We start from the raw sequence: 16,846 nt of genomic DNA on the forward strand, positions 1-16,846 counted from the left end.
AAAGGACATATTTCCACGAACCTAAGTATTTTCTCTGTTTTTATTTTCATACTGGCTACTAATGTTCCTATAATTGTTGATTTTAATGATTTTCTGTATATATTAATTATTTATAGTGCATTTTTAATAAACAACGCTAATGTCATTTATTCGTTCAGCTACCCTATTATTCAGCCACACAAAACTGAACCCTGGTGTAACGATTGGTGTCAGCACACAGAGAGAATCTGATTGTTGATGATCTGCAGAATCATCACCAATACAGATGTATACTCGATTATGGATGATCTGCAGAATCACCAATAATACAAGTATGACTAACCTCTGGACACCTAATGAGTGAATGTATTGATAAACTGAAGGCTATCTCCCGAGGAGCGGGAGATATAAGAGACTTGGCCAAGAGCCACCTGAGGGGCAGGTGGCCCTGGGCAGTGCAGAAACTATCTCTTGATAGTGAGGACCTGGTAACCAGGGATAACAGTATTAGATGGTGAACTAGAGGAAGGGACCACTGGCTGCTAACAGGCCGGACTCTTCGAGGAGTGGGAGTCCTGGTTGCAGCTGACACCTGATGGAATGGTGTCACTGCTAATACTGATAGACTGAGCACTTCAGGGAGAGTGACAGCTAGGATAGTCGGTCAGGCCAGGTCGGCAACACACGAGCAGATGAGGTACAGAGACAGAAGACTGATTCGGTAACCGGTACAGGCAGGGTCTGGCAACAGGTAGACAGATATGCAGAGGTACCAAATCAGAAGGCAAGAGAAAGGTCGACAGAGCAAATAGTCATAACATATAAATATAACAGAGTCCTAGACTGGGGTGTGAGCTCCTTGATCTCGACAACCGGGGACTAGTCTAAAGCACAACACAGTAATGACACAGAGTCCCTAAGCTTGGGTGTGAGGTCCTTGGTCACAACACCCTGGAACTGGTCTAAAGTATAACACAGAAGTTATATAGTATCCCTAAGCTTGGGTGTGAGGTCCGTGGTCTCAACACCCTGGAACTGGTCTAACATACAACACAATCGTATTCTGGCTAAGTGTGAATTCCCAGGTCCTCCTGGTTCTAACACACTGTGGGATCTGACTGGTCTGAGTGCTCACACGTAAGTATTCGCAATGGCAGACAACCAGCAACTGACCGGCAAGAAGTATATATAGAGCAGCGCTCCTCAGCGCCGCCCAGCCCCACTCAGCCAATCACCTACTACGCTGGGATCAGCTGATCGTCCTGATCAGCTGATCCCTCTCCTATTGGCATAAAGGTCCTGCCTCCTAGCGCACGCGCGTAGCTCTCCATCTGTGTGCACTACTAGGCTCAGACACACCAGACGCATGCTGCTGTGCGGAAACCGCCGGTCTGAACGCGGAGACAGCCGCCCCGCTGCCAGCCCGCGCGGCGGTGTCTCCGCAATCCATTACAGTACCCCCCCTGAGGGATGGACTCCGGACACTTCCGACCAGGCTTCCCAGGATGTGAGTCATGAAATTCTTTCTTTAACCACTTAAGGACTACGTGGATTTTTAATGATCGGTGCTGCGCGGGCTCTCCAGCCCGCAGCACCGATCAGGTAAAAGGCAGGGCGATCAGACTTCCCCCCTTTTTTCCTGACTAGGGGGATGTCCTGCAGGGGGGGGTCTGATCGCCGCCGGCTGCCTGTGATTTGCGGGGGGGGGGCTCCTCAAAGCCCCCCTCCGCAGCGATATTGTGCGCTCCCTCCCCTTACCTCCCTCTCTCTTCCCCTGTGTGAGGCGCAGGACGGATATCCGTCCTGCGCCGGATAGGATAGGCTTCAGCCTATCAAATGACGGCGATCCCGGCCAATCAGAGGCCGGGGATCGCCGATCTCCGTCACGGCGCTGCTGCGTAGCAGCGCCGTATTGATGTAAACAGCGGGGATTTCTTCCCCGCGTGTTTACATTACGTGTGCGAGCCGCGATCGGCGGCTCGCACGCTGTTCACGGAGACAGCCTCCGTGAACTAGCATGGAAAGGCCGCTCGATCGAGCGGCCGTTTCCATGGGAAACCACTAACGACCCGCCGACGCCTGTCGGCGTTAGGCGGTCGTTAAGTGGTTAATTCCTCCGCATGCATGCGAGAATCTGGCACCCAAGTTCTCTCTTCCACACCATATCCTTTCCAGTGGACCAGATACTGCACGGAATTCTGCACTAAGCGAGAATCCAGAATCGTTTTAATCTCATATTCTGGTTGGTCATTAACCAACACAGGTGGGGGGGGGGAGGAATTCACGTGCACTGCTGGCTTCAATAGAGACACATGGAACGATCTCACACCTCTCATACTGGCTGGGGGATCAATCGCGTAAGTGACATTATTAATTTTCTTGGACACTGGGAATGGTCCTATAAATCTAGGACCCAGTTTGGGTGACAGCTGCTTTAAGGCCAAATGTCGAGTGGACACCCACACCAAGTCTCCTGGAGAGAACTTCCACTCTACGGACCGCCTTTTATCTGCCTGTTTTTTTCTGAGTCTGGAAAGCTTTCCCCAGGTTCCTCTTAACCATTCCCCAAATCTCCTTTAAAGCTCTCTGCCAATCCTCTAGAGCCGGGAATGGAGTAGATGCCATCGGCAATGGAGCAAATTTAGGTGATCTTCCCGAGACTACCTGGAATGGGGAAAATCCTGAAGAGGAGCTTTTCAGGTTGTTGTGCGCAAATTCTGCGAACGGCAAAAACTTCACCCAATCAGATTGCGCATCTGCAACATAAAATCTGAGAAACTGTTCTAGGGATTGGTTATTTCTCTCGGTCTGGCCATTGGTCTGTGGGTGGTAGCCTGATGAGAATGCAAGGTCCATATCCAGCTGATGGCAAAAGGCTCTCCAAAACTTAGAAACAAATTGGACTCCCCGATCTGACACTATATTTTCCGGAATGCCATGCAGCCGGAAAATGTGCTGGATTAAGAGATCAGCCAATTCCTGGGCCGAGGGGAGTCCTTTCAAAGGAACAAAATGAGCCATCTTACTGAATCTGTCCGCTACCACCCAAATGACTGTCTTGCCCTCAGACCTGGGGAGCTCACCCACAAAATCCATGGACACATGGGTCCATGGTTCACTTGGGACTGGCAAGGGTTGTAAAGTACCAACAGGGGCCTGACGAGAGGGTTTGCTCCTAGCACACACTGCACACTCTCTTACAAACTCCTTACAATCTGTTGCCAACGTAGGCCACCAAGCACATCTGGCCAGCAAATCCTGAGTCCGGGTGGCCCCGGGATGACCAGCATTCTTGTGGGAATGAAACAGTTGCAAGAGTTGGAGATGGAAAGGCAGTGGCACAAACATAACCCCATCAGGCTTTCCCTCAGGAACATCCTGTTGGTAAGGACTCAGAGTGACTGTCCAATCCTTCCAGGTCTCAGTGGCTGCCAGCACTATCTTCTGAGGCAGAATGGTCTCAGGGGCTGAGGGCTGTACTGTCTCGGGCTCGAAACACCTGGATAAGGCGTCGGCCTTGATGTTTTTACTACCAGGGGTATACGTAATTACAAATCTGAATCTTGCAAAGAATAGGGACCACCGGGCCTGACGGGGGCTAAGTCTCTTGGCCCCCTCGATGTACTCCAAATTCTTATGATCTGTGTAAACTGTGATGGTGTGTTCCGATTGCCTATGTCGTAGTTTTTCTCTGCGGATGAAAACCTACGAGAAAAGTAGGCACATGGGTGGAGTTTGCCCTGCAAGCCTGATCTCTGAGACAATACAGCTCCCACCCCCACCACATCTACCACACAAAATTTAAGTCGTATTCCTTATTTAGTCCCCCACGACCAAGGGGTGATAGGGGTAGAGAATTGTTAAAAAGAGAGGCGCGCTGGATTAGGGAATTGGGGACTATTGGTCGTGGGGGACTAAATAAGGAATACGACTTAAATTTTGTGTGGTAGATGTTCTATGGCTCTGGGTCTGTTGTTTGGGGGTGGGGGGTGTCCTTTGGGTCCCCTTCTCATTTGTCACTTATGTATCATAGGTTCTTTTGCACATTTTTACTATGCATTATTGAACTAGGGGTGTTATTTTATGGGTTGAGTCCAGGTCATCTATTGATAGTACTGGGCATGCGTATTTTTGTCTGTGTCTGTTTCGTATTTTTATACGCGTACTATGCGTCTGTTTTTCCGCATCGCGGTGGCAATAGGACGCCAGTAGAGGCGTCATTGCGTACGTCCTTCCGCATTGGTTGTCATGTGACGGTGGTTGCCATGGTGACGGCGGGCAGCGCTCGGTGTTTGTTCGTTTACAGTTTTACACTGTATATGACACATCCAAACCCATGCCCTCTGCATCAGGATGCCCTGGATTCCTCCCAGGATCTTTTTAGATATTCAACAGGTGCTATAGATCAGAGTTAGAAATGTTTCTATTTATGTGTTTATGTTCCTGCTGTGACATCATACATTTCAAAATGTTTGACCAATGGAGTGGGAGGGCGGTACCCTTTGTGGACAAGCCCTGTAGTTCCCCATCAGGTCCAGTCATTTGCATAGGTTCCTCTGATTGGTTGCCCTGTTGGAGCTTTGACTATATAAAGAGCATGTCTGCAGTTGTTCATTTGGCTGTGTGGCGTGAACAAGGACTGTGATGGTCCGAAACGGTGGACCGTAGCCACTATGCAGCTTTAATGTTTGTATTTTTATGATCCAATAAAATAATCTTCTGATTAAAAGAGCTGTGCTGGATCGTTTTGGAGGAATTGACTAACCTATGGACACCTAATGAGTGAATGTATTGATGAACTGAAGGCTATCTCCCGAGGAGCGGGAGATATAAGAGACTTGGCCAAGAGCCACCTGAGGGGCAGGTGGCCCTGGGCAGTGCAGAAACTATCTCTTGATAGTGAGGACCTGGTAACCAGGGATAACAGTATTAGATGGTGAACTGTACTGCAGCCAGAGGAAGGGACCACTGGCTGCTAACAGGCCGGACTCTCTGAGGAGCGGGAGTCCTGGTTGCAGCTGACACCTAATGGAATGGTGTCACTGCTAATACTGATAGACTGAGCACTTCAGGGAGAGTGACAGCTAGGATAGTCGGTCAGGCCAGGTCGGCAACACACGAGCAGATGAGGTACAGAGACAGAATACTGATTCGGTAACCGGTACAGGCAGGGTTTGGCAACAGATAGACAGATATGCAGAGGTACCGAATCAGAAGGCAAGAGAAAGGTCGACAGAGCAAATAGTCATAACATATAAATATAACAGAGTCCTAGACTGGGGTGTGAGCGCCTTGATCTCGACACCCTGGGACTAGTCTAAAGCACAACACAGTAATGACACAGAGTCCCTAAGCTTGGGTGTGAGGTCCTTGGTCACAACACCCTGGAACTGGTCTAAAGTATAACACAGCAATGACTCAGTATCCCTAAGCTTGGGTGTGAGGTCCGTGGTCTCAACACCCTGGAACTGGTCTAAAGTATAACACAGCAATGACTCAGTATCCCTAAGCTTGGGTGTGAGGTCTGTGGTCTCAACACCCTGGAACTGGTCTAAAGTATAACACAGAAATGACACAGTATCCCTAAGCTTGGGTGTGAGGTCCGTGGTCTCAACACCCTAGAACTGGTCTAACATACAACACAATCGTATTCTGGCTAAGTGTGAATTCCCAGGTCCTCCTGGTTCTAACACACTGTGGGATCTGACTAGTCTGAGTGCTCACACGTAAGTATTCGCAACGGCAGACAACCAGCAACTGACCGGCAGGAAGTATATATAGAGCAGCGCTCCTCAGCGCTGCCCAGCCCCACTCAGCCAATCACCTACTACGCTGGGATCAGCTGATCGTCCTGATCAGCTGATCCCTCTCCTATTGGCATAAAGGTCCTGCCTCCTAGCGCGCGCTCGCGTAGCTCTCTATCTGTGTGCACTACTAGGCTCAGACACACCAGACGCATGCTGCTGTGCGGAAACCGCCGGTCTGAACGCGGAGACAGCCGCCCCGCTGCCAGACCGCGCGGCGGTGTCTCCGCAATCCATTACACCTGGCTTCTGAAGAGTCGCTACTATTGTTGATAGCTGGATAAAATAGAGTGTGTTTAACCGTTTTCTATTTGCAGGTCTAGAGTCAGCCAGTCAGTGGGTTCTTCTGTCCCATGGTAACAGAGATGGTGGCAGTTATACCCTGAAATAGTGTGTAATTTGTATTACCGTAACTCACAGGCTCCCTTCTAGTCGGTCTGCTGCCAAATTCCCAGCGGTTTCTGCGTACCGATTGCGACCACAGATTGCATGGTCTGTGTGCTGAAACCGATTGGAAGGCATTGTGTGGTCCGGCCACTAGGGGCCCTGTGACAGGCACCACCAAGGGAGTTTTAGGGTTAGACACCACCAGGGGGATTTAAAAGGGCACTACAGCGAAAAACTGTAAAATTTAAAATATGTGCAAACATATACAAATAAGAAGTACATTTTTTTCAGAGTAAAATGAGCCATAAATTACTTTTCTCCTATAATGCTGTCACTTACAGTAGGTAGTACTACTGTTACAAAAGTGACAGGTTTTGGACTAGTCCATCTCTTCATAGGGGATTCTCAGCAAGGCTTTTATTCTTTATAAAGATTTTCCCGAGAAAGGAGTTAAACAATGATGCTGGCCAGCTTCCCTGCTCCCTACACAGTTTCTTTGGCAGTTGGACAGAGCAACTGCCATTCACTAGTGCTTTTGAAAATAAATATATCACTGAGAATTCACGACAAACAGATAGACTAGTCCAAAACCTGTCACTTCTGTCAGATTTCTACTACCTACTGTAAGTGACAGCAACATAGGAGAAAAGTAATTTATGGCTCATTTAACTCTGGAAAAAAATGTACTTCTTATTTGTATATGTTTGCACATATTTTAAATTTTACAGTTTTCTGCTGTAGTGCCCCTTTAAGGGTTTGACACCATCAGGGGGGTCTAGGGGTTAGGGATAGGTACAGGGAGGGTTCTGTGTGAGAGTAGGGTTAGGTATAGTTCCAGTACAATATCTGTAAATATATACAATTTATTAAACTATGCTTATTACCACCAGGGGGGGGGGGGGGGGGGGGTGGGTCTAGGGGTTACGGATAGGTATAGGGGAAGTTCTGTGTGAGAGTACAGTTGGGTATAGTTGCAGTAAAACACCAGTAATATCTGCAATTGTATTAATAAGGTTAATACAAGTGTAAATATCATTTTTTGTTATAGACAGTATTTTGCCATTTAACCAGATCGGCCTATCTGGACGAGCTCCCTCGTCCAGATAGGCACTGCTGCTCCCGCCGCATGGTGCGTGCGATCGGGCGCACCCGCCGCCCGCCGCTAGCCCCCCGATCAGTGAATGGGAATATAATTCCCATTCACCGTTCTAACTTCCCCGCAGAAATACCGACGCTTTCTATCCAGAGAGCGCGGTATTTCTGCCCCTGGAAACATCTCCCCTGCTTTTAAAGAGACTCTGAAGCGAGAATAAAGCTCGCTTCAGGGCTCATAGTTAGCAGGGGCATGTGTCCCCCTGCTAAAACGCCGCTATCCCGCGGCTAAACGGGGGTCCCATCACCCCCAAACCCACCCCCGCAAGACTTGGTCGCAAGTTGGTCGTAAATCTTCTTCTTCCTGGAAACAGGGCTAACAGCTGCAGCCCTGCCTCCAGTCGCGTCTATCAGATGCGCATCGCCGCCTCTCCCCCGCCCCTCTCAGTGAAGGATAACTGAGAGGGGCGGGGGAGAGGCGGAGATACGCGTCTGACAGACGCGCGTGGGGCAGGGCTGCGGCGGTTAGCCCTGCCCCAACCAGGAAGCGCTCCCCCACTGCACCGAGGGGATTTGGGGGTGAAGGGACCGCCGTTAAGCCGCAGGATAGCGGCGTTTTAGCAGGGGCACGCATGCCCCTGCTAACTATGAGGTCTGAAGCGAGATTTATTCTCGCTTCAGACTCTCTTTAAGTTCCTGGATGCGAGATTGTTCGCATTCAGGACTTTTTTCACTGTGGCCATCTTGTGGCCAAATAGTAAATTGCACCAACATACATTTTAAATTAAACAATTATAATATTTTACATTTAAAATAAGCAGTTTCCCTCCCACACCAAAAATTACTCACATACATTTTTTATTAAAAAAAATAAATAAAAAAATTACAATAAAAAAAAACAAAAACAACATAAATAGTTACCCAAGGGTCTAAATTTTTTAAATATGCATGTCAAGAGAGTATGTTATTATATTATTTAAAAGTATAAGCTTATAAATAGTGATGGATGCAAATTGAAAAAATGCACCTTTATTTCTAAATGAAATATCGGCACCATAAATTGTGATAGGGACATCGTTTAAACGGTGTAATAACCGGGACAGATGGGCAAATAAAATACATGGGTTTTAATTACGGTAGCATATATTAATTTCAAACTATAATGGCCAAAAACTGAGAAATAATGAATTTTTTAAATTTCTTTCTTAATCTTCCTGTTAAAATGGATTTAGAAAAAAATAATTCTTAGCAAAATGTACTACCCAAAGAAAGCCTAATTAGTGGCGGAAAAAACAAGATATAGATCAATTAATTGTGATAAGTAGCAATAAAGTTATAGGCGAATGAATGGGAGGTGAACGTTGCTCGGATGCATGAGAATTTCGGCACTGCGGTGCTGAACCGGTTAATTACCGTTTATTCAACATATTTAGCACTTGATTTTCTTAATAATATAGAAATGAAAAATATTGTTTTAGATAAAAACATAATTTCGTCTATATCCTGCACCCTTTTTTCCAGACGCCCTTTTTGCATGGATACAGAAGAAGCCGCTGTCCAGCACACCCCTACCGCCGCCATCTCAAGATGCAGCTCAGTGATGGTAACGTCACCACGTCGCCGCCCGCTGACGGCGGATGTGATGGGGAACTGATCTGCTGACGCAGGGGCAGCTGAAGCAACAGCTCCCGCTGACTATTCAACTGAGAGGCAAAATGTAAACAAACTGTCATCTGTGCTGTGTAAGAGAACGGCAAGGGTGTGAGCATTCGCAGCAGCAGCGGGTTCCTCCAATAAATTTAAAATATTTTATATTAGTCATCATGCAGCTGAAAAAAGGCTGCTATTTATTATTATACTTTAGAAAATAGATTTTATTTCTGAAATCTTGTACTTTTAATTTGGGTCCACTTTAATGCTCTTCTATTTCATGAGTGCATGGCAGCAAATACAGTGACGTTTTGAAGCTGACGCTTCTTAATCAAGCTTAGCTGAATGTCTACATTCAGCTAAGCTTGATTAACCACTTCAGTCTTCAGTGTTTTTTCACCTTATACATCTTTTCAGCACTCCTTCCATTCATTCGCCAATAATCTTGTTTTTCCGCCACCAATTAGGCTTTCTTTGGGAGGTACATTTGGATAAGAATTTTTTTTTCTAAATTCATTTTAACGGGAATATTAAAGAGACTCTGTACTCAAAAATTCTTACAATAAAAAGCTTACCATTCTATTCATTATGTTCTCCTGGGCCCCTCTTTGCTGTTTCTGCCACTCCCTGCTGCAATCCTGGCTTGCAATTGCAAGTTTTAGGCAGTGTTTACAAACAAAAAACATGGCTACTAAGCAGCATGTAATGTGATAGGCTGAGAGAAGCTCAGTCTGTGACTCATACAGAACCTGCAGAGGGCGTGGAGAGGGTGTGTATAGCATCTACCTATCACAGCAGAGAAGCACATTACTGCCTGAGCCAACAAAGCTGACAAAGAAAAGAAGATTAGATGATATAACAGAAATAATACAGCCACTGTGCAACTAGGAAAGGCTGCAGCAAGACAGACCACATTAGAACAGGTATAGGAACTTATAGGATATAAGAAATAAGGCTGAAAATTTTGTTACAGAGTCTCTTTAAGAAAAAAATAGAAAAAATACATTATTTCTTATTTTTCGCCCATTATAGTTTTCAAATAATACATGCTACCATAATTAAAACTCACATATTTGATTTGCACATTTGTCCCGGTTATTACACCATTTAAGTAATTTCCATATCACAATGTATGTCGCCAATATCTTATTTGGAAATAAAGGTGTGTTTTGTCAGTTTTGCGTCCATACTGCGAGTGCCCGCACATCCATGTCATCTGGCACTTACTGCAAGTGCCCGCACATCCATGTCATCTGGCGCGTACTGCGAGTGCCACACATCCACGTCATCTGGCACGTACTGCGAGTGCCTGCACATCCACGTCACCTGGCGTGTACTGTGAGTGCCACACATCCACGTCATCTGGTGCATGCTGCGAGTGCTTACACATCCACATCATCTGGTGCGTACTGCGAGTGCCTGCACATCCACGTCACTTGGCGTGTACTGTGAGTGCCACACATCCACGTCATCTGGTGCATGCTGCGAGTGCCACACATCCACGTCATCTGGTGCGTGCTGCGAGTGCTTACACATCCACGTCATCTGGTGCATGCTGCGAGTGCCCACACATCCACGTCACCTGGCGCGTACTGTGAGTGCCACACATCCACGTCATCTGGTGCGTGCTGCGAGTGCTTACACATCCACGTCATCCGGTGCATGCTGCGAGTGCCCACACATCCACGTCACCTGGCGCGTACTGTGAGTGCCACACATCCACGTCATCTGGTGCGTGCTGCGAGTGCCCGCACATCCACGTCATCTGGTGCATGCTGCGAGCGCCCACACATCCACGTCATCCGGTGCGTGCTGCGAGTGCCCGCACATCCACGTCATCTGGTGCATGCTGCGAGCGCCCACACATCCACGTCATCCGGTGCGTGCTGCGAGTGCCCGCACATCCACGTCATCTGGTGCATGCTGCGAGCACCCACACATCCACGTCATCTGGTGCATGCTGCGAGCGCCCACACATCCACGTCATCTGGTGCGTGCTGCGAGTGCCCGCACATCCACGTCATCTGGTGCGTGCTGCGAGTGCCCGCACATCCACGTCATCTGGCGCGTACTGTGAGTGCCACACATTCATGTCATCTGGTGCGTGCTGCAAGTGCCCGCACATCCACGTCATCTGGTGCGTGCTGTGAGTGCCCGCACATCCACATCATCTGGTGCGTGCTGTGAGTGTCCGCACATCCACGTCATCTGGTGCGTGCTGTGAGTGCCCGCACATCCACGTCAAGGGCGCGTACTGCGAGTGCCACACATCCACGTCATCTGGTGCATGCTGCGAGAGACCGCACATCCACTTCACCTGGCGCGTACTGCGCGTGACCGCACATCCACGTCATCTGGTACGTGCTGCGAGTGCCTGCACATCCACGTCACCTGGCGTGTACTGTGAGTGCCACACATCCACGTCATCTGGCGCGTACTGCGAGTGCCCGCACATCCACGTCATCTGCTGCATGCTGCGAATGCCCACACATCCACGTCATCTGGTGCGTGCTGCGAGTGCCTGCACATCCACGTCATCTGGTGCATGCTGCGAGTGCTCGCACATCCACGTCATCTGGTGCGTGCTGCGAGTGCCCGCACATCCACGTCATCTGGTGCGTGCTGCGAGTGCCCGCACATCCACGTCATCTGGTGCATGCTGCGAGTGCTTACACATCCACGTCATCTGGTGCGTGCTGCGAGTGCTTACACATCCACGTCATCTGGTGCGTGCTGCGAGTGCCCGCACATCCACGTCATCTGGTGCGTGCTGCGAGTGCCCGCACATCCACGTCATCTGGTGCGTGCTGTGAGTGCCCGCACATCCACGTCATCTGGTGCGTACTGCGAGTGCCACACATCCACGTCATCTGGTGCATGCTGTGAGTGCTTACACATCCACGTCATCTGGTGCGTACTGCGAGTGCCACACATCCACGTCATCTGGTGCATACTGCGAGTGCCCACACATCCACGTCATCTGGCGCGTACTGTGAGTGCCACACATTCACGTCATCTGGTGCATGCTGCGAGTGCCCGCACATCCACGTCAGCTGGTGCATGCTGCGAGCGCCCACACATCCACGTCATCCGGTGCGTGCTGCGAGTGCCCACACATCCACATCATCTGGTGCATGCTGCGAGTGCCCACACATCCACGTCATCTGGTGCGTGCTGCGAGTGCCCGCACATCCACGTCATCTGGTGCATGCTGCGAGCGCCCACACATCCACGTCATCTGGTGCGTGCTGCGAGTGCTCGCACATCCACGTCATCTGGTGTGTACTGCGAGCGCCCACACATCCACGTCATCTGGTGCGTGCTGCGAATGCCCACACATCCACGTCATCTGGTGCATACTGCGAGTGCCACACATCCACGTCATCTGGTGCATGCTGCGAGTGCCCACACATCCACGTCATCTGGTGCGTACTGCGAGTGCCACACATCCACGTCATCTGGTGCGTGCTGTGAGTGCTTACACATCTACGTCATCTGGTGCGTACTGCGAGTGCCACACATCCACGTCATCTGGTGCATACTGCGAGTGCCCACACATCCACGTCATCTGGCGCGTATTGTGAGTGCCACACATTCACGTCATCTGGTGCATGCTGCGAGTGCCCGCACATCCACGTCAGCTGGTGCATGCTGCGAGCGCCCACACATCCACGTCATCTGGTGCATGCTGCGAGTGCCCACACATCCACGTCATCTGGTGCGTGCTGCGAGTGCCCGCACATCCACGTCATCTGGCGCGTACTGTGAGTGCCACACATCCATGTCATCTGGTGCTTGCTGTAAGTGCCAGCACATCCACGTCATCTGGTGCATGCTGCGAGCGCCCACACATCCACGTCATCTGGTGCATGCTGCGAGTGCCCGCACATCCACGTCATCTGGTGCGTGCTGTGAGTGCCCGCACATCCACGTCAAGGGCGCGTACTGCGAGTGCCACACATCCACGTCATCTGGTGCATGCTGCGAGTCCCCACACATCCACGTCATCTGGTGCGTACTGCGAGAGACCGCACATCCACTTCACCTGGCACGTACTGCGCGTGACCGCACATCCACGTCATCTGGTACGTGCTGCGAGTGCCCGCACATCCACGTCACCTGGCGTGTACTGTGAGTGCCACACATCCACGTCATCTGGTACGTGCTGCGAGTGCCCGCACATCCACATCACCTGGCGTGTACTGTGAGTGCCACACATCCACGTCATCTGGCACGTACTGCGAGTGCCCGCACATCCACGTCATCTAGCGCGTACTGCGAGTGCCACGCATCCACGTCATCTGGTGCATGCTGCGAGTGCTTACACATCCACGTCATCTGGTGCGTACTGCGAGTGCCTGCACATCCACGTCATCTGGTGCATGCTGCGAATGCCCGCACATCTACGTCCAAGTTGGTCGTAGATGTTTGCACAGGGATTTGGGGGCTCTGCATCCCTCGTTTTGCGGTGGGGATGCGGCCGGTTTACTTGTGCTGAGACTACTGAAGCGAATAATAGGGTAAAAAGGGCAAAATGTATTCGCTTTAGTGTCTCTTTAAGGCTCCTTTTACACTTAATCAGTTGCTCTCAGTCAAAACTAAAAGAAAACTGATTTTCAAAGTAATGCCCGTGTTTTCTGCCATACGCGTTCCTGCTATACGCGTTTTAACTGAAAGCTTTTTCACAATGCACTACTATGGAAAAAATGCTGCATACCAACGCGTACTAATGCCACTAATGCATACCAACACATTAAGTGTTATAGGGCCCTTAGTGTGGCAGCGCAAGAAAAATTTTCTAAGCACACACTCAGGGGCGTAGCAATAGGGGGTGCAGAGGTAGCGGCCGCATCGGGGCCCTTGGGCCAGAGGGGCCCCAAAGGGCCCTCCCTCAAATACAGTATTAGCTCTCTATTGGTCCTGTGATCATAATATTCACTTCTATAGATAATTTGAATAGTGGTATTCATTAATAAACTGTTCCCTGTCCCCTTCTTGCACCTCTAACACTGTAGTTGCCATTGGCAGGTTTTGGTGCGCTGTATCAATTGTTATGTATAGAGTGCTTGGGGGGGGGGGGGGGGCCCATTGTAAAAATTGCATTGGGGCCCACAGCCCCTTAGCTACGCCACTGCACACACTACTAACTTGCGCTACCCCAAAATGAACGGCTGCTCCAATTGTCCCACTCTGGATCCTGCCAGGTCCAGTGACTTTGTAGGACGAGATCCCCACACATTGATTAGCCCAATAGACTGCCTGTCACTTGACAGGCAGCCTATTATGGCAAAGGGCGGGGATCTTGTTGTACAAAGTGAAACAATTACCAAGTCAGCTAGTTAATTGTACAAGCTGTTAGTCAGTATTTCTCCTGTCTGACTCTGATTGTTGATGTTGTTTGAAACATATTGTATGGCTCTCACGAAATTACATTAAAATATGTGGTGTTTATGGCTCTCTCAGCCAAAAAGGTTCCTGACCCCTGAGTCAGAGTAAAGTTCTTCCTTCATTATCATATCCTTCATCCCCCACCCCCTCAGAATAAGTGAGTGGAATGTTGTCTAAGGGCTGAGACGCACCAGAAAAGCTCCCCAAACGCTAGAGGTTTCAAAAGCTCTTCCCAATGTAATGCTATGGGTTTTTTTTACAAAACCTCATCGCTCCAGTGTGCATAGACACATAGGATAACATTAGCAGGAGGTTTCAAAAACTCAAAACGCTCAGAAAAACTTGTTTGGTGTGCCCCAGGCCTAAATGCACAATTTCCAGCACTGCAGCATGTAAGGTGCTCCTTTCATCTCACATCAGCCCTCATACCCACAAATGATTATTATTGTCTCCCCTCACTGACTCAGGCAGACCGCTCTTCCTGCTCTTAACAGCATCTCCAGCCTGGCCACAGTATACCATAGCCTAGTGGCCCCTTATGGCTCAGTGCAGGCTCTCTTCCACCCCCATGCTGCATTATCAGGTATAACTACTTTGCAAAATGAAGATAGAAGCTAAACACAATGCGTCCAGCGTGAGCATCTCTCCCAGCGACTGCATGGCGCCTCGACCCTCTTCGTAGGTAAGGACATCTTGATATGACATCACATGTCTGCGTCACGTCAGAAAGAGCGCTGCTGCGGCTGGCCGTGGTACGTCTCACCAGCACGGAGTGAGCAGACAGAAGGAAAACGTCACTGTAATATATTTCCCTGCCGTAGCCTGCTGCCTCTCCTCCACTACCGCACGACGCACTGACACACGTCTCGGTACTTGGTGCACCGCGACCAGGAAAATGTAATTTTAAGGGGAGATGCTCGTGGAGCCCTTATGGACTCTGGGGCCCTGGGGCAATTGCCCCCTTTGCCTTAGTTATAGTGCTGGCCCTGCGGCAAAGGACTGAGACGGCTGCTAGGAGCCCAGATGAGTAAAAATACATTCTTGCCTCTCGCATCGGAAGTCCTTTAAAGACAGTGGGAACCTGGATTAAAAAAAAAAAAAGCCAGATACTTACCTTACTCTCCCGGTGCCCTTTCCAGCGCAGGATCCCCCGTAGCAGTATTCAACCAATTAGGTCAAATACTTCTGTGTCCGCTGCCGAAGGGAGTCTTTGGGGGCCCGAGTCCTCTCGCAGACCGGCTGCTCCATACCGCGCACTCGCAAGCACTCTCTCTCGCACACTAGTGCAGTATGGAGCTGCCTGTCTTCGGGAGGACTCAGCTCCCGAAGTCCCCAACGGCGGGGGATTCAAACGGGGGGAGCCAGTGCGGCACTGAGGGCACCGGGATAGGGAAGGCTCTATAATACCCCAAATCCCTCCCTCTCCTTAGGTAAGTATCTGTTTTTTTTTTTAGAATCCCAATGACTTTAAAGTCGTTAATCTACCCCACACACGTATGCTAGTTCGTGAATATATGGTACTTTGTTAGAACTAGCGATGTCCGGTTTATGAGTGATTGGTTCATTTGAGCCGGTTCTTTCCTGTGAGCTGAGTGAACCGAATCAGTTAAGGGGATGAGACAGGAACTGCCGCTGCACAGGGTCCCTTTCCACTGCAAAACGCAAATTTGACCAATTTTGATGTGCGTTTTTCATGCGTTTGCATTTTTGACCAATTTTGATGTGCGTTTTTTATGCGTTTGCCTTTTTCTGATTGGCAAATGTTGTCTTGATTTTTGAAAATAGATACTAGTGGTTAAATTAATACAAGTGTTTTTCATGCATTTCTATACTTTACATTAAAACGCAAAACGCATCATAATGTTTGTACATTTGTATGCGTTGCGGGGCTGATCCCATTCACTAAAAGTGAATGGGTTAGTCGTGCGTTTTGTTAAAAAATGGGTGCAGCATGCGTTCGCAGACCGCACTGGTCCAGAACGCATGCAGTGTGAACATCAGACAATGCAGTCTATGCACTTTCTGATGTCGTGCGTGTGTGTCGTTGCCGAAATCCAGGGCCTAAGATTCAGCAAATGCATGTGTTTTGTGTTTTTGGCAAAAACGCAGCTAGTGGAAAAGGGCCCACACACACAGGAGAAGGAGCCAGGAGGAGGAATAATAGATGTCTGTTAAGGTGGCCACACACCATACAATTTTTTAAACATCTGTTCAATTTAAGAATTGCAATCAATTTTTCTGACGGATTGTAACATTTCAAAAATATGACCAATGTACCAAACATCTATGTTCAATTTTTCCCCAATTATGATAAAAATGATTGGAAACTCTGACAAAATTGCTAAGGTGTGCAAATTAATAAAATGACAATCTAAAGGTGGCCACACACGATACAATAAAATGATCCGATTTTACAGCAATTCGATGAAAACGATCGTATCTCTCGAAAAAATCGAAAGCTTTTTTTTCATTCGACTGAAAAATCCGATCGGAATTCCCGTTTTTTCCGATTTAAATCGATCCGGAATGCCAGATATTTCTGTTCA

The sequence above is a fragment of the Hyperolius riggenbachi genome, chromosome 8 (assembly GCF_040937935.1).
Source record: "Hyperolius riggenbachi isolate aHypRig1 chromosome 8, aHypRig1.pri, whole genome shotgun sequence".
NCBI classification, from domain to species: Eukaryota; Metazoa; Chordata; class Amphibia; order Anura; family Hyperoliidae; genus Hyperolius; species Hyperolius riggenbachi.